This window comes from Arvicanthis niloticus, chromosome 26 (assembly GCF_011762505.2).
Source record: "Arvicanthis niloticus isolate mArvNil1 chromosome 26, mArvNil1.pat.X, whole genome shotgun sequence".
NCBI classification, from domain to species: domain Eukaryota; kingdom Metazoa; phylum Chordata; class Mammalia; order Rodentia; family Muridae; genus Arvicanthis; species Arvicanthis niloticus.
The window spans coordinates 4,815,265-4,840,761 of NC_133434.1; the positions used below are offsets into that span (position 1 = coordinate 4,815,265).

General features: G+C 46.9%; 1 long non-coding RNA gene across 3 annotated transcripts; it reads left to right on the forward strand.

Moving 5' to 3' along the window:
* The first annotated feature begins 1,069 nt into the window (after nucleotides 1-1,069).
* On the forward strand, nucleotides 1,070-24,204 carry LOC143438951 (uncharacterized). Of its 3 annotated transcripts, none has more exons than XR_013107467.1 (7): nucleotides 1,070-1,326; nucleotides 13,397-13,579; nucleotides 16,543-16,622; nucleotides 17,561-17,654; nucleotides 18,499-18,541; nucleotides 20,013-20,203; nucleotides 22,120-24,204. It is a non-coding gene; the product is annotated as an uncharacterized LOC143438951 (long non-coding RNA). The 3 variants fall into 3 exon arrangements; XR_013107468.1 differs by having other exon boundaries at nucleotides 1,080-1,180; nucleotides 1,264-1,326; nucleotides 13,397-16,622; XR_013107466.1 differs by having other exon boundaries at nucleotides 13,397-16,622.
* The last annotated feature ends 1,293 nt before the right edge of the window (nucleotides 24,205-25,497 follow it).

Sequence of the window (25,497 nt, forward strand, 5' to 3'; positions counted from 1 at the left end):
GACCCTCTTGAGCTTCTCTCTCTTCTTCTCTCTTTTCTCCCTTTGTCTCTGTCACCTTTTTTTTGCCCGCCCCCCATAACCCCTCTCACGTGAAACTACATTGGCCTGGTGTGGTCTGTCGGGACACAAGCTGTGATTCCAACACAGCATAAGGCACAAGATGCCTCCCGCTCCCAACTCTTGGCAGCACCTTCCCTATCCTCTGAGGGTAAGTCTGCATGGATACCATGTCCCCACCAACAGCGGGCTAAACATGGCCAGTCAGCACAGGAGCATGCTTATAAACCCTGTGGCTTAGAGTCAACGTAGTTATAGGCTCCGTCTCCCACGAATATTTCCTAGGGCATTCTGTGTGTCAGGACACCCTGCTACACACCGGACAGAAAGTGGTCAGCCAAGCAGTGGATCCATGTTGTTATCGACAGGTCGCAGAGACCTGCAGGTATGGCTACTCCATGGTACCAACACATGTTAGCTTCCCTGAGAAGTCTCCTACTTGCCAGGTGACTGGGGCCTGGAGAAGCAGCAGAGCCCTGCCAGCTACTTCCCTGGAGACTCTGAGGACAATTTCTTCTCAAGGGATACTTCTGTTTGTTCAAATAGTAAAAAGGTGAGATGACTCACCTTGAGTAAAGGTGCTTGCAAGCCTGACAACCTGAGTTTGGTCACTGGAGCTCAAGTAAAGGTTGAAACAGAAACTCAGCTCACTCAGCTCTACAAAGTTTTTCTTGGATCTCCACAATAGTGGCATGGAACCTGTTCTCTCTGTCTCTCTGTCTCTCTCTCTGTCTCTGTCTCTCTCTGTCTCTCTCTGTCTCTCTCTGTCTCTCTCTCTCTCTCTCTCTCTCTCTCTCTCTCTCTCTCTCACACACACACACACACACACACACACAATCTTGTTTCACTTATCCTGTCACCCCCAGAACTGCTCCGATGGCTACCTGCACTTCTCTTTGGACACCTCCAGCAGAGGGTGTGTTCCCTCCCTGGGCAGCCCTGCATTTGGAGCACAGATCGATGCTTCCCCTTTAAACAAGTTCAAAGTCCTTCACAGCTTTGCCTGAAAACTCTCTTTCTCCGCAACTGTAGAGAATAAACAGGTGGGAACAGTCTAAAGACAGAAAGCTGGAGCTCAAAGCTCTGTATGTCAACAGACCCTGAACCTTGAATAGATTGCAAGGTGTGGGAAATACCCATGTGCTCTCTGAGCTACATGTCTTTTTCTCCAGCCAAGGACGAAGCTGATGGTTTCATCTTTTGCAGGCCAGGCCTAATTGTCTGCTGAAACTAGGTCCTGCTCTCCCAGGACCCTGGAAGGATACCAAGGTGGGTGGTGAAGGTGGGGTTTTATTTTTAGGGATAACTAACAGAATCTGGGGTAGCCTAGGAGATTTTAGCTTATGTACCGAAGCTCCACTATCATGGGTAGCTGTGTGCTGTTTTGAAAGATCCCGAGCCTGTGGCTGGTGTTTGTTATTTATTATTCCAAGTGTTATTATTGACTCATGGTGCCAGCTGTGGGTGGGCCTAGCCCCAGGCAAATTGGGCTATCCCATTCCTGAACCAAATCAGAACAGCAAATTCTTGTGCTCTGTCTCTCTCTGTCTCTCTCTGTCTCTCTCTGTCTCTCTGTCTCTGTCTCTGTCTCTGTCTCTGTCTCTGTCTCTCTCTCTCTCTCTCTCTCTCTCTCTCTCTCTCTCTGTGTGTGTGTGTGTGTGTGTGTGTGTGTGTACTTGGGACCCGGGCCCCAAAAGTGTTCCACATGTTCTCTGTGAGACCCCTGCTGGGGAGAGTGGTTCTCCTAGCTGGTGGAGTCTCCCAGGAGAAACCATACCTTTGTGGTTTTTCAACCAATCCTTTTATGGGCCTACAGTAGTAAGCCTTTCCTTCAAGAAACTGTTGCACAGGTGCACAGTCAAACACGACTGCCAACAATAAAACAGCCGTGGTTAAGGTGGGGGTGGGCACAAGGGCCCTGTATGCCGTGAGCTTTCTGTCTCCCACCCTTCCCTCTGCCTCTCTCTGTATCCTGCTGGCCTCTAGCCACCTCTGGTGCTCCATGGGACTTATTAAAGCTACTAATCTATGTTCCTTCCTTGGCTATTTTTATTGTTATTTTCTCATCTAAAAGATCTCACCGTGTAGCCCAGGCTGGGCCTCAAGTTTACAGCAATCCTCTTGCTTTAGCTTCCAAGTGCTAACCAAGCTACCATGCTCAGATCCCTGGTTATTTTTAAATTGTCTAGTAGTGATGCAACCCAGGGCAATATGATTGAGTTAAGTGAACAAAAGTCATAGTAGTCTGAGTCACCTTTCCAGGCTTATACACCCCTCATCAGTACCCCAGCATCCTTAAGTTCTCTCCGGTCTCCATAATCCTGGGCAGTGAACGACTCCTATTGTGTTTTTAATGCATATGTGTGTTTGCCTTTATGAGTCTATGTGCACCATGTGTGTGCAGAAGTCCATGGAGGACAGAAGAGAGCATTGGGTTCCCTGAAACTAGAGTAACAGGTCTTTGTGATCCACCATGTGGGTTCTGTAAACCCTGCTCCTCTGCAAGAGCAGGAAGCCCTCTCAATGGCTGAGCCACCTCTTTCAGCCCCAACACTTGAGTTTTAAATTTTTTTGATTAAAAAATAGGTTTTGTGAGCTGAGCATGGTGGCACATACTTGTGATCCCGGCACCTAAGAGGCTGAGGTAGGAGGATAGCTGTGAGTTCCTGGCTACACACCAAGGCTCTTTCCCTTTGCCTTGTTGCTCCCAGGTCTGGAGAGGAACATCTTATCTTCTTATCACCCTGCCCTCTCCTCCTCATGCCAATCACTTTGTAGGCATCGCACCTTCTGGTCATTGGCCTCACTGCTGCCTGACTTCATTGCTACTACCCCTTCTGTTCCTCACCTCAGGGTTGCTTGCTCTTGTATTATGGCTCCAGAAGACTCTCGGATTTTTTATATATGCAACAAGGATAGGCAACAGTTGCCCAGAGACACAGCCTTGGCCCAGCTCTTCCCTCCCTCTCATCTTCCTCATCCTCGACTCCTCCTCGTTCTCTCCTTCCTCTCCTAAGCTGCTGTCTGCTGTTTTTCTCTGTCCTTGCTGTCTGAACATTGTGGGGTAGTGTGTGGGGTGTGTGGGGTAGTGTGTGGGGTGTGTGGGGTGTGTGGGGTGTGTGGGGTAGTGTGTGGGGTGTGTGGGGTAGTGTGTGGGGTGTGTGGGGTGTGTGGGGTGTGTGAGTTGTCTTTCCCAGAGAGAAGCGGAGTAGTTACTTTCCCTCATATCTCTACTCATATCTGCTCCTCCTGGGTCTTCCTCTTTGCTTCTCTGTGTTCACTGCATGGCCTTTCCATCTCAACTCGGGCATCTATTTTATCAAAAAGCAACGGCTCCTTCCCGGGGTGTGTGGGGTGTGTGGGGTGGTGTGTGGGGTGTGTGGGGTAGTGTGTGGGGTGTGTGGGGTAGTGTGTGGGGTGTGTGGGGTGGTGTGTGGGGTGTGTGGGGTAGTGTGTGGGGTGTGTGGGGTGGTGTGTGGGGTGTGTGGGATGTGTGGGGTGTGTGGAGTGTGTGGGGTGTGTGGGGTGTGTGGGGTAGTGTGTGGGGTGTGTGGGGTAGTGTGTGGGGTGTGTGGGGTATGTGGGGTGTGTGGGTTGTGTGGGGTAGTGTGTGGGGTGTGTGGGGTGTGTGGGGTGTGTGGGGTGTGTGGGGTGTGTGGGGTGTGTGAGTTGTCTTTCCCAGAGAGAAGCGGAGTAGTTACTTTCCCTCATATCTCTACTCATTCATCTCTGCTTAGCATAAAACCCAGCAGTACATTGGACTGGGCATCCTGCCAGACGGAGTTTATTTTGTGATTTCGTGCTGAGCTCTGGGGTCTTCCTGATTTGTTTTGTGGTCTGACTGTCCCCTGCATCAATCCACAGAAACACACTGTGCGGAGGCAGCATTTCAGCAGAACACAAGGATCCGTGCGCTGGGCTGTACTCCACGCAGGGTCAATACTATCACAGGTGCCCAGGCCCAGCCAGGATGGGTGGAATGAAGGTGTCAGCCTGCCTTTCGGGCTATTCCTTTTTCACAAAGTTCTGAACTACGGGGGCAGACCTTAGCTGGCATCCAAACTGGGGTCAGTGCCGCCTGCTTTCCTGGCAGTTCTCTACCTACTGCCCTGTCCCCTGCTTTCCCAAAAGACAAACAGGGGCCGGCTGCAGCTCAGGGCCTGTCAACCAGTCCAGTGGGAAGGAAACATTAAACACTCCAAATGCTGCTTATTGGAGCTGGGTAAACTCAGCACACCACAGTTTACTTTGCTGTCAGAAATCCCCGAGCTTGCCACAGAGCAGAACCCCAGAGGATGAGGGCTCCCACCATTCCTGCTCTGCATCGCCACCCTCTAAAGAGACCCAGTCTTCCAGCCTAGGCTCTACCCAGTCCCTTCTGTACCTCTGTCCTCTCCAGCATACCTCCGACACTTGTTCTTTTCTGTCCTTGCCTTTTCTTACCTCTGCTCTCTGTTCAGTTTAACCCTGATCTATGAAGACTTGGCGCTGGGCTGGAGAAGAGCTTCTCAGAGGACAGGAAGCCTAGAGCATGTGTGCAGGGAGTTCCAGATGACTCCATGAAGCCCTTGGGCTGTGTGTCATTGATTTCGTAAGGGTCAGAAATTCAGGCCAGGGTAAGGAAAAACCAAGGGGACCACAGGAACTTAGGGACTGGGAGCAAGAGAGGCCTTTGGATAAGAGCAATGGGCAAACAACTGTTCACACATAGGTGCAGATTCTTTAAGGACTTGAGGATGTATGCATTAGGAAATCAGGGTATCGCTGATCTGAGACCTTGCTTCTTGCTTCTCATAAATGCACAAATATCTCCAACAAAAGAACTTCAGCATCCTGGAGGGCCTCCCTGACCCCCACCTCTCCTAAGAAATCTGCAGCCCTGGCCAAGGTTTTCTTTTTGGCTCCACTTGGAAGTACAAACCTTGTGGGCCTGAGATGAAACACACGCTGCTCTGGAATGTGGCTATTAGCCAAGGGGATACTCAGAGGCCCCTGCAGACCTCTCAGCCATCTGCCTCGGGTTGGGCTGGGGATGTGTGACAGCATCTGAGGCCAGGAAAGGGCAACAGAGGCTGAGGTCACCTTCCTCCGCCACAACCCACTTAGGACCAGCGCGTCTTTCAGCACTAGAGTAGATCTTAATGCATTGCACTTCCTCTCCTGGCAAGCCCCAAAACCAGATTCAACCTCAGATGCCGTGGGCTCTGGTGGCTGGCTCCAAAAGGAACAGGTGCCGATTAGTATGGCATTTTGCACAGTCCTTGAATGTCATTCATTTCATGCCAAGTGGCACAAACCATTTCCTCTGCCCCTGCCACCTCCCCTGGGAACCCACAACATTCCCCAGTGTCCCTTTCCAACTCCACAGACTGTCCTCACCTGCCCAGGGCTTTTGCTTTGTATCTCCATTGCTCTTCCTAGTTTACCTGGACACCCTCCAGTTAGATGAGCCCTTGGTCCAGCCTACCCTCACTGGTGTGGCTGGAGAGAAAGGGTTTGGATCTATTCCCATCCCCCAGAGAGACCCTGATTTCCCTCTCCCCCCCCCCCCCAGATGGCTAGATGGCTAGAAAGCCTCCGCCAGGGACTGACTGTGGGGGCTGGGTGGGTTGTCACCGGAGAGAGGTATCTGTCAGAGGACCTCAACAAAGGACAAACACCTCCAATCTAACATATTCCTGGGACATCATGAAGTATGAAGCAGGTGAGAAAGGACAAAGATGCAAGCTTAGGAAACCTTTTACTAATTATTATTCACCATAACGTGATTTTTTTTTATATATATATTATGAAAAAAACCTGAGACCTCGAAGAAGAAGAGTGAACCCCTGGGGTGGTTCTGAGAGTGAAGGCCAGAGCTGGATCAGAACCTCGACTTCTGACTCCAAGCTTTGTTTCATAGAGCATTTTTGCGAGTACTCTTTTGAGAAACGTCACCATTTCCCCAGAGGGCTATGAGCCAGCAGCTGCTTCAGTCGTGCTGTGTGTTCCCAGAGCTCCAACCCAGGGTCCACTGAGATGGGTTGTTCACCGAGGGTGAATCCCTTTATTTGAACCCCAGACTGCGTAGTGGTGTACTAGACAAGCCTCTGGAAGGGTACCACTGCTGGCTATGTCCTGGAATATTTATCACTCTCACTTGCTGGGCCTGCTCTGTTTTGTTTGTATGGTTTCGGTTTGGGTATTTTTGAGACAAGGTCTAATGGAAGCCAGGATGACTTCAAACTCTCTATAGAGATGCATGTCTTTCATTTCCTGGTCCTTCTGCATCCACTTCCCAAGAGCTGGGGTCACACTTGTGTTCCACGATGCTGGAGGCCTCTTCTATCTTAAACATGTTTTGTTTCTAACAACTTTTCATTTTCATTTTATGTTATGAGTGTGGGTGTTTTTGCCTACATGTACGTCTTTGTACCACATGTATTCTTGGGATCCTTGGAGAACAGAAAAGGGTGTCAGATACTCTGGAGTTGGAGTTGTAGATGGCTATGAGCCACCATGTAGATGCTGGGAATCAAACCTGGGTCCTCTGGAAGAGCAGCCAGTGCTTTTATCTGTCGAGCTAGCTCTTCAGCCCCTTAAACATGTTTTTTCCCGCATTTATTTATTTATTTATTTTTTGTGTATGTGTGTATATATGTATATACATGTGTGTTGGGGGAAGACATGTCCCATACCTAAATGGAGATAAGAGGACAACTTGTGGGAGTTGGTTTTCTCTTTCTACCCCATGGGTTCTGTAGATCAGACTCATGTTGGGAGGTTTAACAGTAAGGGCCTTTACCCACTGAGCCATCTCTTTGGCCCCTTCAACACGCCTTTACCTTGTATTCTACTCCTGAGCCACAGATATTCCAACTAGGAGCCTACTCAAGGCCAGACGACGCGCTGCTCAGAAACAATTATTCCATTTTTTTCTCGCTTAAGAATTTGAAATAATAAAAACACAAACTCTGTAGTCATGGAGTTCTAGGGAGCTAAACTGCCACGGTCAATAAGGACTTAACTTAAAGCCATTCCGAAGCTTAGTGCTTCATTATTCTTGACATCATCGTTGCAGTGACCATGTTCCGTGTGTGCTCCTGGGGATGGGTTTCTGCCCCTTGTAGACAAAAGCACTTTGACCAGAAGTGATGAGAGAGGGAACTCTTTAGCACAGGACTCCAAAGAAGCCCCACTCAAGAAAGGCTGGGTGACCCCAGGGAGGGGGAAGGCTTGTTCCTGCTCTGCTAAGGTGGAGATGAGACCTCTAGGGTAGAGAATTAGGAATTAATGCTATCCAATGTGATGTTACCAGGGGGAGACAGTGCAGCCACTAATAATTGCTCATTAACTCCATCTTCCTTCAGGAAAAAAAATGCTCAAATATTGTGGGGTAACTCGGTTTTTAGAAGCTCTCCATGTCATGAGTCAGCTCCCTGATAAACATTGTAATGAAGGGAACACATATCTGATGGGGAAATAGCCAGCACGGCCCTTACTATAATGAGTATTGTTCTCTTCCTGGAAGACAGAGGGAGGGAAGGAGGGAGGGAGGGAGGAAGTAAGGGAGGAAGGGAGGGAGGAAGGGAGGAAGGGAGGAAGGGGGGATATTTGGGGAGAATGTGGAGGTTATAAGGAAATTATCAAATAGTTGCAAGTTCCAGGGGTCAAAGGCACAGCCAGCTGTAAGTTGACTCAAGGATGCAAGGCCAGAAGGAGACTATGGATTCATGTATATTCCCATACTGGCTCCGAGAAGAGATAGCTAGTCCCAGCTTTGGACTCCCAGGCACGCTCCCATCTGGAAGACAGAAGTGTATCTTGCAACAAAGCTTCATCTGCCTGCCAGATGATCAGTACCTGTAAAAACTTCCCACATCAAGCCTTCTGGGATTAATGCGTCTCTCAGAGCCTGCTGGGAAAATCATCCCAGGACTGTTCTTTCCAAAAGACCCAGAGATTCCTTCGGAACAGGGAATGGGAAATCTGATGCTGTCTATAGATATCCTGGGAAGGTCAGAGGGAACAAGGTAAGCCATTATGGAATAAAAGCAGTTCACAAACATGTCAGTAGATATTGTTTAATTGTTTAGTATTAGTAATAACTTACATACACTTGCCAGGCCTCCAGTATGCCAGGCCTTGAACAGGTACAACTTCATCTCTGCTTACCACTCTGTAGAGCATGGATTCCTTTTCTCATCTTACAGAGGAAGGAACTGCAGCTTCCAGAGGGTATGTTTTCAACAATCACAGGGCTGCCACCAAACCCGCCACTTCATATCTGAGTGAAGCAGAGCAACCTTCCAGATATCAGGGAAGTAAGTTGGGCTCAAAGAGAACAAGCAAGCATTAGATTTTGTCCTGGTTCCTGGAACTGGGCTGAGGAGGCCAGAAAAGCTCAGCGTGCAGAGCTGCTGCAAGCACCACGAATATCTTTTTTAATAAGCACGCCAAAGCTTGACTTTCCAAAAATGCATGCCATGCCTTTGAAAGCGGGGGCCCCTTGGAAAGCTGTGTTCTCTCAGAGCTGCTCTTTGGCAATGGCCTTCAGGGCTTGAAGCACATTCCTTTGAAATATCTTCAGTTGTAGCAAATCTTTCTTTTCATCCTCCGAGGCAGAGTTGATTATTGGGCCAGGTTCCAGGAGTCATTGCAGATTTGGGTGAATCATCAAATTGAGTTGTCTTCTTTGGGGTCCAGATGAGTTATGACCCCCTAAGGCAAAGGCACCGTGAGAAGAAACATCATGGGGTACTTGGGACTGAGTCGAGAGATAAGTCCAAGAACCCTGGAGCAACTGAAATGATGAGACCCTGCAGGGCGAGGTGAAGAAGGCCATGAGCAAGATCTAAGGGTTCTTCATAGGGAGAGACGTGATCAAACTCAATCAGGGCATAAGTGGAAACACACATGGTCCCATAAAGTGGCCTGGGAAGGATGCCACATTAATAAAAGGGAAAAACATAGAAGAATGTGTGAGTGAGAGGGGGGCTGTTAAGAAAACGCAAGTGCCTATAAACTCCATTCTGCAGCCCCCACCCCAGCCCCAGCCATGGTTCCAACTTGTTTTCATTAGGACTTGAGAAAAGCGTTAAGGAAACCAGCCTGCTCTGGAGGCTGCAGAGGATGGAGCTAGTCTCTCGGCTTATGTTTGGTATTTGTTGACCGTCCGTATCAGTGCCTGGCCACTCCCTTCCACATGTCTCCATGTCTGACTGTCACTTAGCTCTGGTCCTCCTTGGACAGTCCGTTCTCCTGCCCCACAAGAGAAGAGACTAGAGTGGACTTGGTGGCAGCAAGGATGAGGATCCTAACTCTGGGCCATTTGGAAACATGGTTTCTGTAATAGGAGTCATCCCCCCTACATATCCCTAAATTGGCCTTGGGTTCCAACTGTAGCCAGAAGGTTAGCTCCTGGGTGGGACTTTGTGATAGCCGATAATCAGGAAGTAAGCACCCACCACAATTCATAGGGAAGGAGGAGACTGAGCTTACACACCACTCGGGAGGGTCTCCCAGGTATGTATTGGAGAGAAGTGGGGGCTGTGGTAGAGACTGATGATTGCTAGGCTAGCCACTGGGAGGATTGGGATTCCTATGGAAATGGAAGAGGTCACTTAAGCTAGGGGGCCCTGAGCTCTAGAGGCAGGCAGGACATACCTTGGTGGAAGGTATTCACTAGCACAAGTGTTTTCAACAAATATATAGTCATATATTTGGTATATTAGGCAAAAGCATGAATGTGGGACAGTTTCTGGAAGACCACTGTTGATGACCCAGGGGTCTGTAACATCACCTTCTGAATGTTCCTGAAAACTGAGCCATGATTCCATCCCTGGGCCTGGCCGACATGTGTGGAAATCGAGGCTCTTGGTCCCTGGGGTCCTTTGCAGTGGGAGAAGTTTGGATTTATGTTGTGAGACGATGCTGAAACCCATTCACCCCCAGCTGCTGGAGCTCGGGCTACATGAAGACCTGGCTAAGAATGTTTGCTAAGAAATCCATGCTGAGGCTCAAGGAACAGGAAGCAGCTGAATGGCCTCCAGTTAATTCTGCAATCTGAACAACCCTAAAAGAAGGCTCAGCTGGGGACCTGACAGGGTCTGCATTGTTCAGCTGACAGCTGAGAGCAGCTGCAGGACTCCCCTGGGTCTCCTTGGGCACTGGGGATTGTGACTAACCTTCAGCCCAGACTTCCGGAAGAGATCAGCCGAGTGCCAGTCTGTCTGGAGTATAACTGACTTGGGCAGTAATCACTGACTAGTGACAGTCAGGGACACAGGACTTTTGGAGCTCATCTTGTTACCTACAGGAGGTCCCAAGGACGTGATGTTGAAGGCTGGGAAAAAGGAGCCAGAACGGAAGGGCATACGATGAGGCACAAGGTCCTCCTCCTCTTCTGAGGGGCTGGCTACGGGGTCCTCACTTCCTGCATAAGCTCCAGATGGTATTGATTGTACAATAGCAAACCAGTGCCCACTGAGTTGGAAAACTGTCTCTTCCCAAGAGGAAACTGGATCAGAGGATCAAGGTTTGGAGCAAGAACTGACTCTGAAGGTCATCCAGTTTGTCAGCCTTAACCTTTTCATCACTTATAATGAGTGAGAAAGTGAAGGCTCAGAGAAACTAGGTTGTCCTAGTAACACAGTGAGCCAGGGGTCAAGCAGGACCCTAAAGCTCAGTCTCCCGACTCATAACCCTACACTTTTCCCATCACGATCAACTCTCAAATCTGAGGTATTCTTTTTCCTCTCATTTTACATCTCATTTGTACATTGATCACTTCCGACTGAGATGCACTTCCTCTTAATTGTCTGCATTCTTGCTCTTTGGCCAGTCAAACGGAGTAAGCCACTCACTCCATCACCCCTCTTCTTAGTAGCAGACCCAGAACTTAAAAACCCAAGTCTCCAGACCTGAAGACAGCCGTCAGTCCTAGCCACGTGTGGCTGCTCAGTTCAGCTTTCTAGAGGCTGACATGGAAGAAAAGGACAAAGGGCAAGCATGGGGTGATATAGTATGAGCTGACATATTTTCATTTGCTGAATGGGGTTAAAAAGTTTGTAACGTTCTCGTGAGAAACGGCGAATGTAAAAGGGCTTTGCATCGTAGAGAATGAGGCAGGCAAACCTTAGCTGTTACAATTGTTGGGGGGTATAAAAGGGTAGGCTGGGTTTGGAGGCTGGGATATGTGTGTTATGGTGGAGACTCTGCCGGGAAATTTAATATTGGACAAATCTCTACTTCCTGTCTGATGGGTTCACATTTTATAGTGGGAACAGAGTGAAGCAGAATGAAACCCAAGAAACCAGGTTGGAAGTTCAGCTTCATGATCAAAAGACTTCAATATGAGGATTTCCAGTCTCTGGTTCTGCCTTAGGTGTCCCAGCCTTTCCTGGAGGGTGCCCCTTATAGCACAAGTGAAACTTACTATGGTGTCAACTGAACAAAGTCCACTAGAACTGCCTATGGGAGGAGGAACAGGAAGGAGATGGGAAGAAGAGTGGAGGGTTGTCAGCCGTAAGACTCACATCCTTCAACCAAAGCCACTCGCAAAGAGACAATGAAGCTCACAGTATTCTCTTGGAGTCTTGATGGTACTGCTCTCCTGACTTTGAGCTCTAGGCTTCCAAGGGGGTATCGTGCCTCAGACACTGGTGCAGAGGGTGCAGTCTGAAGCATCTAGATGAAGAAGGGTTTAGGGAAGGAGGCTTTTGTTGTGATCCAGCCCAGAGCAGCAGAATTTCATAGGTAAGAACCCTGCTGTGCAAGCTGAGGTCATTCCTGGCAGGGCTCAGCACTCAGTGCAGACGCCAGCAGGTCTGTTTTAATATCTGCAGCAGCTGCATTCCTAAGCAGGGTGGGTAAAGCCTTCTGGACAAGACTGCTTTCCATCAGAAATCATGCCAATTCACCCGGATCAGATATTTTAGAGGGAGTTGTATTTCTTTTTCTTTATAAAGGGGGAAAATAAAAAAAAAAATCAAAGAATGACTAAATGCAGTAAGCAGGGGGCAGGCACCTGGGGTCACAAATGAGAAGGCACAAAGAAATAACCCTAATTTGGAACTAGCTGTTTAGACCTTTCTTGGGCTGGGTGAGTTTTCTTACTATCATCTGCTCATCCATCTTTCTGTTCATCCATCCACTCAGTGCGACTTCTACTCCATGTGACGTATGCTGTGTGCTAAGAATATAAAGAACTTGTATTGGCTACTCTTCTTTGTGTAATAAATTTCTATAGTGCACAAGTGTGTGCATTCATATGTGTGTGTCTGTGTGTATGTGTTCACATGCGTGAGTGTGTGTGTGTATGTGTGTGTGTACATTGAACACAAGACCTTGCATATTCTATCACTGAGCTTATTTTTTTGAGACAGTTCCTTATTCTGCAGCCCAGGTTGGTCTCCAGCTTGCAACTCTCATGAGTTGTAGATGTTCTCTGGTATGCTCTGCTTAACACATAGTGTTTTAAACCACACTCAGATATCATCGATTTCTGTGGCCCAGGAGTCTAGGTACACCCTAGCTAGGTCCTCTGCCTTAGGTCTTCTCACAACGCTCTAATCAAAGCTTTGGCCAGAGATGCTGTCAGCTCTAAGGCCCCACTTGGGGAAAGACACACTTCTGAAGCCACCTGGTTATCTGCAGAATTTGGTCTTTGAGGGGCTTCGGCTCTTAGCTTGTTGTTGACCAAGGCTGCCCTCTGCCCTGGCTACATGGGCCTCTGCACTACGGCAGCTTGCTTCATTAAAACATTCAAGGTGAGAATGGCAGAGGGGGAGAGTAAGACAGAGACACAGAGAGAGAGACACAGAGAGATAAAGAGAGATGGAGAGATAGACAGAAAGAAAGCTATGTTGAGAGACAAACACAGAGAAACAAAGAGACTGAAAGACACAGAAACAGAGACAGAAGTTAGAGTTACATACTTTCTGATGATGGACATCATACCCTATTGTCTTTGTCTTTGCATATCTAGCTGGTTAAGATGCAGGTTCCGTTCACGCTCAAGGGGATGGATACACAAAGGTATAAATGCCCAGAGATAGAGACAATCAAGGACCATTTTAGAGGCTACCTGCTTTTTAGGCACACAGGTAACTGGCAGTCAGTAATAATGGAAATTAAAGGGTAGTAGTATATGAATAATAATAATATTTATAATAATAGAAACTGTCATACATTGATTACTTACAGTATCAGAACTATATGAATACATGCACATGTGTGTATAGATATAACCATGTATTCATGTGCATGTATTCATATGGTTATATCTATACACACATGTATATGTATATATGCATGCTTTAACCCTATATGTACATGATCACCGTCTTTCTAATCTCAGGGGAATCTTAGTGCTGAGACATGGAGTTGCTTGCACTTCAACTTGTCAGACATCAAAGGATTCTGCCTTTGTCGTGTGACTTCCAGATGAATGGCAATGAGACTGGAAAGTGCTGCAAGGATTCCTCTGCTCCGGGCTTACAGAAGGAAGGCTTCTCGGAGGCATAGACCTGGAAGGAATGCCGTATGTACCAGCAGTAGAACCCGAGAGGGGATGCAGGGGATGGAAGTGACACAATCCCTTGCTCTTGAGGAGCCCTTGAAGTTTAAGTGGGGACCAGCCCCAAGAAGAAGTCTTGGCACTTGCCAGGGCCAGCAGCAAGTGCAAAGGGAACAGCTGTTTCAGAGTGCTCTGAGAGGAGCCAGGAAGCCGGTGGCTGTTTAGATTAGTTTTCTAATTGGCGGAGTGTTAGCAAAGCCTCTTGTATATACAATGGGGATAGTTAATCTTGTCTATTTGTATATCCACTCATGTTCTGTCACTCGCTGATCATAGCTGTCTGCCTCTCACTGTCTGGTTTCCACCAAGGGAGGGTGTCAGTCCATGGGTCTCTGACTTTCTTCAAAGTGTTCCCAGCCCTAGTGGGCTAGAGAAGGAACCCTAAAAAGAGAGAGATGGCTCAACCACCTGCCAGGCTCACGATATCTTTACCAAGCAACCCCTTCGGTCACCTCCAGATGTCATCTTTCCTGAAGTGGCCCTCCTCCCAGCACACCCCCTCCCATCACTGGAGCCCATACATCTGCGTAAAGTGGCCTTCCTTGCATGTCATGTCATAGCTTCGGACAAACCTCAAAACTAGGCTCCAAGCTTCCAAAGTAGAAACCCACATTAAAAGTTGACTGGTCCAGTATTGCCCAGCTCAGAAGTTGCTGCTGAGCCAAGACTTGAATGAAGGTGGCCAGCGATTGATCTTCTGCGCTGACTGTTGGTGTGGTGTGGACAACTCTTCCTTCCCAGCACTCTGCATGTATTTCCCACTCGGGCTTCTCTTCACTCCCATGCTGGCCCCCCTACTGCATACCTTTTCTAGCTTTCCAATTGTTGGGAGCCGCAGTGAGCGTGTCAGCATTCGCCATTCCAAGATGGCGCGGGCATCTTGTCCTCCCACTAGTAAACAATGGACTGCGCAGGTGCAAAAAGGCAAAAGCGCGCCAAAAGTCACTGCCCATCCCGGGGCATATTATGGGTAATGAGTGAACAGTCAATCAGAAGTGAATACGTCACTCTAGGGTGTATTTAAGCAGAGCCTCTTCCTGTCTTTTCCGCCTTTTCCGCTTCTGCTGTTACAAGTAAAGCCTCGTCTGTGGTAACTACCCGAATATTGCCTCACGTGTCTCTCTTCCACGGGTGAAAGGGACACGGGAGGTGCGCAGAACATCCAATACTTATCTAAACCCTATCTCAAGTCTATAGAAGGATTCAGGTTCCCTGACTCTCCAGATACCCTGGGTCTGGTTTTTTTTTTTTTTTTTTTTTTTTTTCCCTCTCTATTTAGAACTGTAGAAAACTTTAGAACAGGAGGCATAGTCTTCCATCACACAGCATCCCCAGGGACAGAGGAAATGTTCGCAGCTTAAAGGATAACAACAAGAGAATAGATGGAGACAAGGCTGGGAGGATGCAGAGATACTTGGGTCTTCTTTTAGAAGCAGTAGTGAGCCCTGTAGATCAGAGGGACCCCCTGCCTGTATCATTCTTTACTTTTCTTCCATATTTTCCAAGGCATTCCCTTCCCTCAAAGCATCCAAGCCTTCAGCTGGCCGCTATGGTTTCCTTTCCTTTCTTAACTTAAGCCTTCTGGTCAGCATGCCTCTTTGTAACCACTCCAGTCTCAGCAGGTCGGATGTGCACAGTTTTGGAGGTAGGAGGAGTCTTGTATTTGGAGACAGTCATGACAATGACTCCGTAAGAGAGGGCAGAGAAAAGAGCTGTTGCTCAATAGTGTCCAACAGAAGGGACCAATGTGAGCAGATGTGTATTTTGGGAGTAACATTCAGAGCATACAAACAAGATGCAGAAGAAGCTTAGGAGGTTTCTGTGCTCTGCATCTCTGTTCGTCTTGAGTCTAACTAGGCATCAAGGGACCAAGCACTTGCTATGCGCCAGATACTCTGCTAAGTGCTCTACAGGAGTGACCATGCTTAGTCTTCAAAAACAGTTCTGTAAAGAACCATGTGCATTATCCCTACCAGAAAGCAAGGCTCAGCATGGTGAAGCAGAGAGTGTAAGAGTTGGAGACACGTCTCTGGGGTAGAACATTTGACTAGCATGCTGAGGCCCTGCTATGGTTTTCTTTTGTTTTTGAGATAATTGCGTTATGTAGCCTAGGCTGGCCTCAAATTCCTGATCCTCCTGCATTTGACTCCCAAGCCTCAAAAATGTTAGGATTATAGGCATAACCCACTGTGTCCTGAAAAAGGTCCAGGTTTGATTCCTTTCACTGGGAAGAAGAAATGGAGAAGGATCTCTCTCTCTCTCTCTCTCTCTCTCTCTCTCTCTCTCTCTCTCTCTCTCTCTCTCTGTCTCAAACACACACACACACACACACACACACACACTTAGGTATGTAGGTGATTAGCATTTGCCAAGAGTAGTTCAATAAAAATGCCTGGTGCTCCTTCCAGATGGGCCCGGGTTAGAGGGAACCGAGCAGAGTACAGTTCCCTCCCACTTTGCAAGGAGGGGCCTGGAGTCTGAGGCGCTGGCTCTCCACCTAACCTTTGCTTTGTAGCTTGCAGAAGTGGACAGCTGGCAGGAGAGCTACATTTTTCAGGCCCTAGGCTGTCATTTTATCTGGGGAGCCTTGATTTACTTTCCTCTATCTTATCTCAGTCCCCAGCACTGGTGATGGATTTCACCTTAGGCACTGCATGGGGAACCATGCCAAGAGCACTCCCCACAACCCGCTGAGAAGAAGACAGCTTTGGCTTTAGCTCTAGGATCCACCCTTCACTTTTGTTCTCCCTCAGCTCAGGTGGAGACAGGAGAACCTTGTGGGTTTTTTAAAAAAATCTTTATATATATGTATATATATTTCAAAAAATATATATATTATTTTTAATATATTTTAAATAAAAAATATATAATGTGTTTTCTTTATGTATTATTTCTATTTTTATTTTTTTGGTTTGCAATCCTTGGAGTCCACTGGAGCTGCCTGCTGGAATGCTGACTGCCCTAGTTTGCTTATGGTCGTGCAGTTGTGCAGGTCACCATGGCTGCGGTGAGTTCATGCATGTCATGTCTGCCCCATGACCAGAAGACAGCATTTCACAGGGTGCTCCTTCTGGTCCTCCAGCTCTTAACGTCCTTTTCGACTCCCTCCGATGATGTTGAGCCTTGGAGTTGGGAGCCCAGGGTCCCCATAAAGATGTTCCACTTAGATCTGAGAGCCACTTACTCTCAGCACTTTGGACAGTCGTGAGTCACTGCGTTGACCCCTGCCCACTGTAGGAAGAAGCTTCTTTAGCCAAGAGGGAGCACAGGCCCAATCCATGGGTATGAGTATCAACAGTAAGATGGTGACTTGACAACAGAGAGCTTTGCTTTTGTGGCTTGTAAAGGAGGAGGTGGAGTGATACTGTTGCTTACTAAGAGTAAATAAAACTGCTTTTCCTGATCCACCCAGGCCTAGTAATACTTGAGATGTGTGTAGGAGACAAGAGAACAAAAAAGATAGTAGTATACATGTATTGTGCTCCTCTTTGTTGGGACATTCATATATCTTCAAATTTCACCCTCATGAATGAAAGGAAAACCTTTGGTGTTCCCATATTACAGACAAAGAAACAGAGGCACACCAGGGCTATGATACATGTGGGCAGAAGTGTAGAGCTCTGTAGCTTTTCTATCATGGACTGTTTTTTTTTGTTTTCTTTAGAGGTTTCATTTTCCACCTGGCTTCTCACTTTGCTCACTTTGAAATAGAACTGTGATTTAGATCACAGCGACTATTCTGTCCATTGCAAGGGGGACTCAAAGGACAGAAGCTGAGCCAGAAGGAAGGTTTGTCCTGCTGAGCTAAGGCTTAGGGGTCTGGTTCCGGCAGAGTTGAGTTGGGAAGTCATACTTAGCAAGGAGATGACAAGTTGGCTTCTATGTGCCCTGGAAGGGAATCAGCTGTAACAATCTCTCAGTACTCCTGTATCTGTCATGTTCTAGGTGGTGCCTGGTCACATGAGATGAGCTCTCAAGAGGAAGGAAGATAAGTTGGATTGTCTGAAGCCTTCTGGGAGCCACACAGGGAACTGAGGAGGTTAGTGATTGTGTTCGAGTCTCATAAGGGTTCACAAGAGTTTTGTAAAGTGGGTGCCAAGGCTCAGAAAGAAGAGGCATTTTATCTACTCTCTTCTTGTTGATAGGAGTATAAACCAGGCTACCTGTCCCTCAGTGTTAGGAAGCTAGAAATGTCCCTTTTGTATTGTGCTAGCTTTCTATTGTGGTGACAAATACCCAAGAAAAACAACCTAAAAGGGAGGAATTTATTTTGGCTTATGGTTTCAGAGACTAAGTCAGTGGTTGATTAGATCCTCTGTGTTAAGCCTGAGGTGAGGCAGGATATGACAGAGGTATGAGCATGTCGCTGAGTCTTCTCGCCCCATGGTACTCAGAAAACAGAGAGAATAAAGGACAGAGAGCAAGATACACTGGGCATGACCCTATTGGTCTACTGGCCTCAATTAAGCCCTACCTCCCACTTTCTACTTCTTCCCAATAATACTATCATATAATAAATCCATTAGAGGATGAATCCATCATTTCGGCCAAAGGTCTCAGGACACACTCATTTACCCATCTGCCAGCGGCTGACACCCAAGCCCCCAATACATGTGCTTGTGAGAGACAATTCATATCCAAACCATAGCATAATTATTCCTGGAGAGGGGAGGTGGTGAGCGACTTCCTTCTGGAAGCCAGAGGAGCACTTTGCAGGTTGTAGCTTCCCCCAGTAACTTATACTGCCTAACCCACTTTGCATGTATTGTAAAGATTTGGGCATGAGTGTAAGGATGGGTATTTGTTAGAAAGAACTCTAAACATTTCCTTGTTGGTTGCAAGTAATCTCGATGATTGGAATCTGATCTGTGTCTTATTCACAGTTACTGGAGGTTTACACTTTGCCTGACAAATACCATGGGCTCAGTAAGTATGAACTATGGATTTGAACTGCAAAGACCTTAAGATTAAGGTACAGGAACTTTAAAGTCGTGGAGGCTACAGCTGCTGACTATATACAAATTCATGACTCTGGAAAATAGTGAGAAAGGGGAATTGGCTTATTACCTGGAAAGATTGCCAGTAGCTGTTCTAGGAGGCATAAGGTTGTCCCAGGATTCTGGGGAGCTGGGTTCTCAGCTTTGCTGCTCATTGGCTGAGGTCTCTTGTTCTTCACCAGTCTGGGTTCATGTGTCAACAGAGAGCCTGGAACTGCATTCTACATTCTTTTTAATGCAAACATACCATGAGTTTAGGCCCCACCAATAGGTTCCTAAAAGACCAGTAAGAGTTGTCTCTTTTTCTCTCTTTCTCTCTTTCTTTCTTTCTCTCTCTCTCTCTCTCTCTCTCTCTCTCTCTCTCTCTCTCTCTTTCTTTCTCTTCCTTCCTTCCTTCCTTCCTTCCTTCCTTCCTTCCTTCCTTCCTTTCTTCCTCTCTCTCTCTCTCTCTCTCTCTCTCTCTCTCTCTCTCTCTCTCTTTCTCTCTTTCTTTCTTTTTTAACTGACTGGTAAAACTGTTCATATTTGTGGAGAATATGTGACATAATGCTTTGATACATGCACATAATTCAGAATGACAGGATCGAGGCACTTGGCAAACAGATCACTTCAGACACTTTCGACTGTGGTGAGGGCACCTTAAATCTACTCTTCAGGCAGTTTCCTAGAGGACAATACATTGCTTCGGTCACCACTACAGTTTATAGCAGATCTGTTGGACATCTTCTTCCTGTCCTTTGACCTCAGTGCCTTCCATCCTCTTGGCCTTCGTTAACCACCTCACCCCCTAATTCTATAAATTTGACTTTCCAAATATTCCACATATAGGCGAGACCGTGAACTAGTCACCTTCCTGTGCCTGGCATACTAACCAACATACTGTCCTTCTGGTTCATCCAAGATTTTTCTTAAAATGGACATGGGATTCAGCTGGGGCAGGAGAAATGAGAGGCAGTCCTACCTGAAAGCCATGGGTGAGCTACATGGCCTTGGCCAGATCTTCACAAGCACCAGGAAATGGCCCTTACATCTCCCCCCTAATACCACCATTTCTAAGCCCAGGTCTCTCAGAGAGTTAGACTCAGCCTGCCGTCTGCAGAAGCAACCCATCCCAGAGGATGAACTAGGGCCGGGAAACCCCTGCTCTTGTGGGCTATGCTCATGTCCCTAGTGTACTGGCCGTTCCCCACCCTTAATTTGCACTACTAATCTGTTATGACTTCCTTGGTTATTTAGCACTTTCAGACAGTTATGATTAGATTCTGTTTATTTTTCTAAACCTCACAAAAAACCCATAATACAGCAGGGGGGGGTAGGGGTGGGGGAAGAGAGGAGAGGGGGTAGGGGAGCCTTTTCTAGAAATATAAACTCAAGACTTACATGCTCTTCCCCATCTGCAGGGCAGCTGTGTGGAGCCTCATCCAACCCCAAAGTTCTAGCATTCCACTTCAAGACTCTCTCTCTGGCTCCCATCATCATTCCTTTGAGAGGATGTAGCCTTGAGATCAAGGCGTGGAGAGCTGCCAGTTACTGCCACCTGACACGAAGCCTCATTGCCCTGGACCATCTCCACCCTAACCAGGGTCAAGATGTGGGTCGCTTCTTCCTTTTATCTCAGATAATATCATGAGAAGTGAGAGATGGGAAAGAGACTTTTCAAAGTAACAGATTAAGAGGAGCTGAGGGTGATTCACAGTTAACCAGCCCCTAACCCTATTGTTTGCTCAGTCCGTTGGCCCCTGGGCCCTTGGTAGACTTCTTTCTCTGTAGGAGATGGCTGGGTGTCTCCTCGTCCAGTTGTAGATAGAGTGGTGGAAAGATATTGGCGTCAATGAGTGTGTCTGCTTGATGACTTAATGGGAGCATAGAGAACTGCCCAAAGTTTGAGCAAGACATGCAAGAAAAAGTTAACATCTTAGCTCACCGGTACCCTCATGTCTTTGGAAAGAAAGATGAGTATGGAAGAGGCCTAAAGGACCAGGATCTACAGAGGAAGGTCAGAAAACAGGGTTAGTTGTTCTCCAGTCTGAACCTTTAATATTGCAACAGATGGCACAGGAGTCTTACACTAATGGTTACCTACTTGACATCGCAGAGTCAAGTGAAGAACTATGTTGCCTCTGTGTGTGTGTGTGTGTGTGTGTGTGTGTGTGTGTGTACGTCATTGTTAATTACATGCATATATATGTGTCTGTATGTGGACTTGTATACCTGAATGCTGGTGTCCACGGAGGCCAGAGGCATCAGATCCCCTGGAGCTGGGGTTACAGTCACTGTGAGCTGCCTGATATGGGTGCTGGCGACTGAACTTGGCCCTCTGCAAGAGCAGCGAGTGCATTTAACTACCGAGCCATCTCTCGAGTCCTCTTGAATGTTTATTTTGTTCTACACATAATGTTACTCTCTGTTTTGCACTCACCTTAAATTCATTTGTTGGGTGTTGGTCTGGGGCAGCTATGCATTCAAATGCTAAATTCTGTACCCCAAGATCTTGTTGCCCTAAGATGAGCGAATTCCCATGTATACCAGCTTTTGTGTGCAAACCTTGCTCCCCAGTGACCAATGAACTATTGGTCAAGTAAAGGTGACTGTGGCCAGTTACTGAAGGGGAAATAAGTAGGTGGGTTTTCAGTTACCTAGCTGGGGGTCACAGGTAGGGACCATGAGGAGAAAAGAGAAGGAAGAAGGAGAGTGGAGGAGGAAGAAGACAGAGGGAACAGGAGGGCTCCATTAGATCTGATGGACAAGGAGCCCGTGCTCAAGAGAAATGGACCCCAAGGACAGGGTGGTGGATCAGAAATAACCCAAGAAGACACAGATAGCAAGTATTCGGGGAGCAAAGCCAGGGAACTAGCCAGTCTAGCCGTTAGGAAATTAGATTAGGGGAAATCCCCCAGTAATTTCGCAGAAGCTAGATGAATAAATCATAATCTGAATCTCATTCGTTGGAAGCTAGACAGGAATAGAAATGATTAATTCATTTACATTCATTAATTTAAGAAGACCCTTGTTTTGGGAACCAAAGAAGGGGTCTAAACTTACCTGGAACTCACTGTTCATTTTGGCATTTTCCTAGTGGCCTCAATCAGAGCTTCCCCAACCCCCTCTCCCCCCCCCCAACAGAAAGGGTGAATGAAGACAGCAAAGCCAGCCCTTGCCCTGAGATGGCCCATGAAAAGTTGGGCTTGGGCTTTCACCTGGGTGCCCAAGTCTCACCTAGTACGAGTGTGTCCCAGTGATGGACAATTTACACAGCCTTTAGCAGAAGTTTTTAGAACTTGTCTGATGATCCAGAGTTGAGAAATGAACACAGGTTTTACTCCCTTTATTACAACTTGGGTGTCCCGAATGGGACCCATCAATTCCAAATCCCAGGCTAAGATTTTCTAACGGAGTGTGTAGTTAGAGGGAAATTTAATCCACATGTATCTGACTCACTGATCTCTAAATCATTCTGAAGTTTGATTCTGGGAATGAGTTGATATGTACTTTTTTTTTTTTCTTCAGCATTTGGATGGCTGCATTAGCCAAGTCTCAATAAATAACAACCCTGAGAGAGAAAAGGAAGTTTCAAGTAGAGGCATGACCTGCAGGCCCCTCCCTAGGCCTACCTCGGGACAGGAAGCATGCCAGAACCTACAAAAGCAAATTTCTCCCTCCCCCAGATGCTTTTAGTTCTGGGAGGCTGAGCCTTACTGAGGAAAATAACCCTGCCTAGAAGAAACTGGTGACACCACATCTGATCTTCGTTGGAGTCTCAAGAAGATGCATTGATTCTATCGTGTGACTCCTATTTGTCACCGGAAGCTGTTCTAGATGTCAATACTTCACAGGAGCCTCAGTCTTCTTTCTCTCTGCTCTCTCACATGAAGCATTTCCAAGATGGTGGCACCCTAATAGTTCTCATGAAAATCTCAGCATCTTAGTATTCTTTCTGGAGCCAAATTTAAAAAAAAAAAAAAAAAAAAAGGCATTCAGGAAGGAGTAACATGTCATCAAGATCCTATCTGGGGATCTTGCTGTGTCTTTTTTATTTATTGTATCATCAAACTCCATCTCTCTTTACCATATACATATATTGACAACTTTTTCATAGTGAAAAAAACAACACTAAATGTTCCTTCCAGTCCAGCCAGTTTACCTTTGAGCCAAGCTTCTCCAAAGAGTAAGTAAGCTGCACTTTCTCCTTTCATCTTGTGTTCCTCACAGTGGTTTGGCGTGGGTTGACACCGCCCAAAGGTGAAATTATCAGGGAACAAATGTAGTCACCCTTTTAAGTCTTTGTAGTCCTTATCAGTAGTGTTCAACCCTGTTGGCTTCCCTCCCACTCTGACGGGAAACCTTTCTTGATCTTTTTCTGCTGCTTTTGGGGATTCTTTGCAGTCTCCTTGTGTGTTCCCATCTCTATTAGATTTACACACATTGTTCGGGACTTCTAATATCTGACCCTGACTTTCCAACACTATCTTCTCTTCTCCCATGACACACTTCTCCTTTCTGTCTCAGCTATATCCTGAAGTCCATACATCCAGACCTGTACTTCTGGCCAGTGTCTCTTCTGACCTCATCCTTTAACAGAACTCATGAGGCAAGATCCATTCTACTGCCTAAATTCACTGATATTAGCATATATATACTTTGATATACTTTCTCTGAAGACCACATCTGAGAGAAGGGTACCAATATTTCCCTGGGCTCTCTCCTTTCCCTCCACTCTTCTGTCATATACCAAGTCTTGCTCATGTCATTATTGAAGCATCTGTCCGCTCTGCCCCAGCCCCAACCCTGCCTCCTTCCTCAGGTTCCTGTTTCCCGCCATTGCTGTATTCTCTTGCCTGTTCCCCTACAGATAGATCCCCGTAACTCTTCCAATCCATTCTACACACAGCAGTCAGAGTGATAATTCTCTAACACAAAATTCTCCCATTGTTCCCTTACTTAAAAATTTTCAGAGGTTTCTCATCACTCACAGGAAAGAGGGAATATCTTCAATGCAACAGATAGAGATCTTTTATGACTTGGTCCCCGGCTAGAACCTCTATGTGTGATTTTAAAGAGTTACGTATTTTTGTTTCACATTTGATTTTTTACATACGATGAGAGTGAATAGTCCCCCAATACCCACCTGCGAGATAGAGAACCAATGAAGCTAATAGCTAGCTACTCAGTCCAAGAAGCTGGAGCGGTAGAACAGACTCGTGACACAAGCTGACTGTCCAGAAGGCCTTGGAGAGTCACTGATGTGAGTCTGTGTTCAGACTGAAGGAGCTAGAGTCAATCACCATCGGAGGTGGCTGGGGTGATAGATGCACCCTCTCAAGAAGATTCGAGCTTGGATATGCTCACAAGCTTTCTTCTGCTAGTTTTCTCAGTCTTGGGACAGCCTATTGGTTGGTACCGTCTTCCACATGCAGGATGTGTCTTCTACCTCCGTTGCTGTCCCACATATGAATGGTTTCTAGAAGCATCTTCAGAGATGCATTGAGAAGAATCTTTGATAATTTCTTGAGCATCTCTCAAGACAGTCAAGTGGATCGGGTTCAGCCATCACGCCCTCAGTTTCTCTCTCCGTGCCTCCTGTCTATGCTTCAGCCACTCTGCAGCTCGCCACCCTAGCAGGTCCTCATGGCTCTTTGTCGTCATTTTTGCTCCTTCTCCACCTACGCTACCCTTTCTTGACTCGTCTTCCATTCTTCTTTCCAGGCTCAGCTCATACCTTCTCTTGGAGGAAGTTCCTGATTTCTCAAGGCAAGCTAGAATAAGCTTTCTTCCACCACCCCACGCCCCCACACTGGGCTCCGTATTGTGGAAATATCGTAATTTTCTATAGCTATTCATTTGAAGCAGGAACCTCTGCCCAACCCTTAAGGTCTGAACTCCTTGAGAGTAATACTCATATCTTTTCATCTCCAACATAAAGCATAGGGTGTGACCTAGAATAGAAAGTCAATTACTGTATAATTGGTAATAGCATCTAGCTTTTATTATACACTTTCCATAAGGTTAGGCCAAGTGCTTAGCACTTTACAAATCTATGATGCCATTTCCTTCACTCAACCTCAATTACCCTATTAGCTAAGTGTCATTATCCCTATTTTAAAGATGAGAAAACTGAGGCATAAATAGGCTAGGTAATTCTTCATGTATTTTTGTTTGTTTGTTTGTTTGTTTGTTTTTGCTTTTGTTTTCTCCCTGAGACAGGGCTTTTTTTTTTTTTTTTTTTTTTTTTTTTTTATCTGTGTAGCCCTGCCTGTCCTGGAACTTGCCTTATAGACAAGGCTGGCCTTCAGCTCACAGAGATTTTCCTACCTCTGACTCCTGACTGCTGGGGAGTGGTTTCTGTGGCTCAGAAAGGCTGTAAACATGGCTCTTAACTCCGAGGATACTTGGTGATATGCAGTCATTTATACTGATAAAGATTTTGAGTAGGAGCTTTTAAATAGAGGTTGCAGGAGCTACCTTAGACATTGTCTCCACAGCCCGACCCACACAGTGGTCCCACAGACCTTTACCCATCAACTGGAGGCAGAACTTGGCAAAGTGCCAGTCTTCCCAGCCCATCTGGTCTCCAGCCCTTTATTAAATCCTCACTGTGCTGCTAGGGTCCCACGGTGGCTGCTCAGATCCTCCCAAGCTCTGAGGCCTGGTCTCCTGGCTGTGAATTCTGCATGACTGATTCTTACCCAGGCAGACTTGTAATCAGCAACACTCATCATGCTTGACTTTCCTACTTGGTTAGCCAGCGGTTGATTGAGACTCCAGCCCCAGGGAGCTGGCCCCGGTTACACACTCAGCTTGGAACTGACTTCTGTGGACCCGGTATCTCAGTATGCTGCCATCTTACTGGGTCTCCGTACACTGAGTGCACACTCTGCTCCCTGCTGA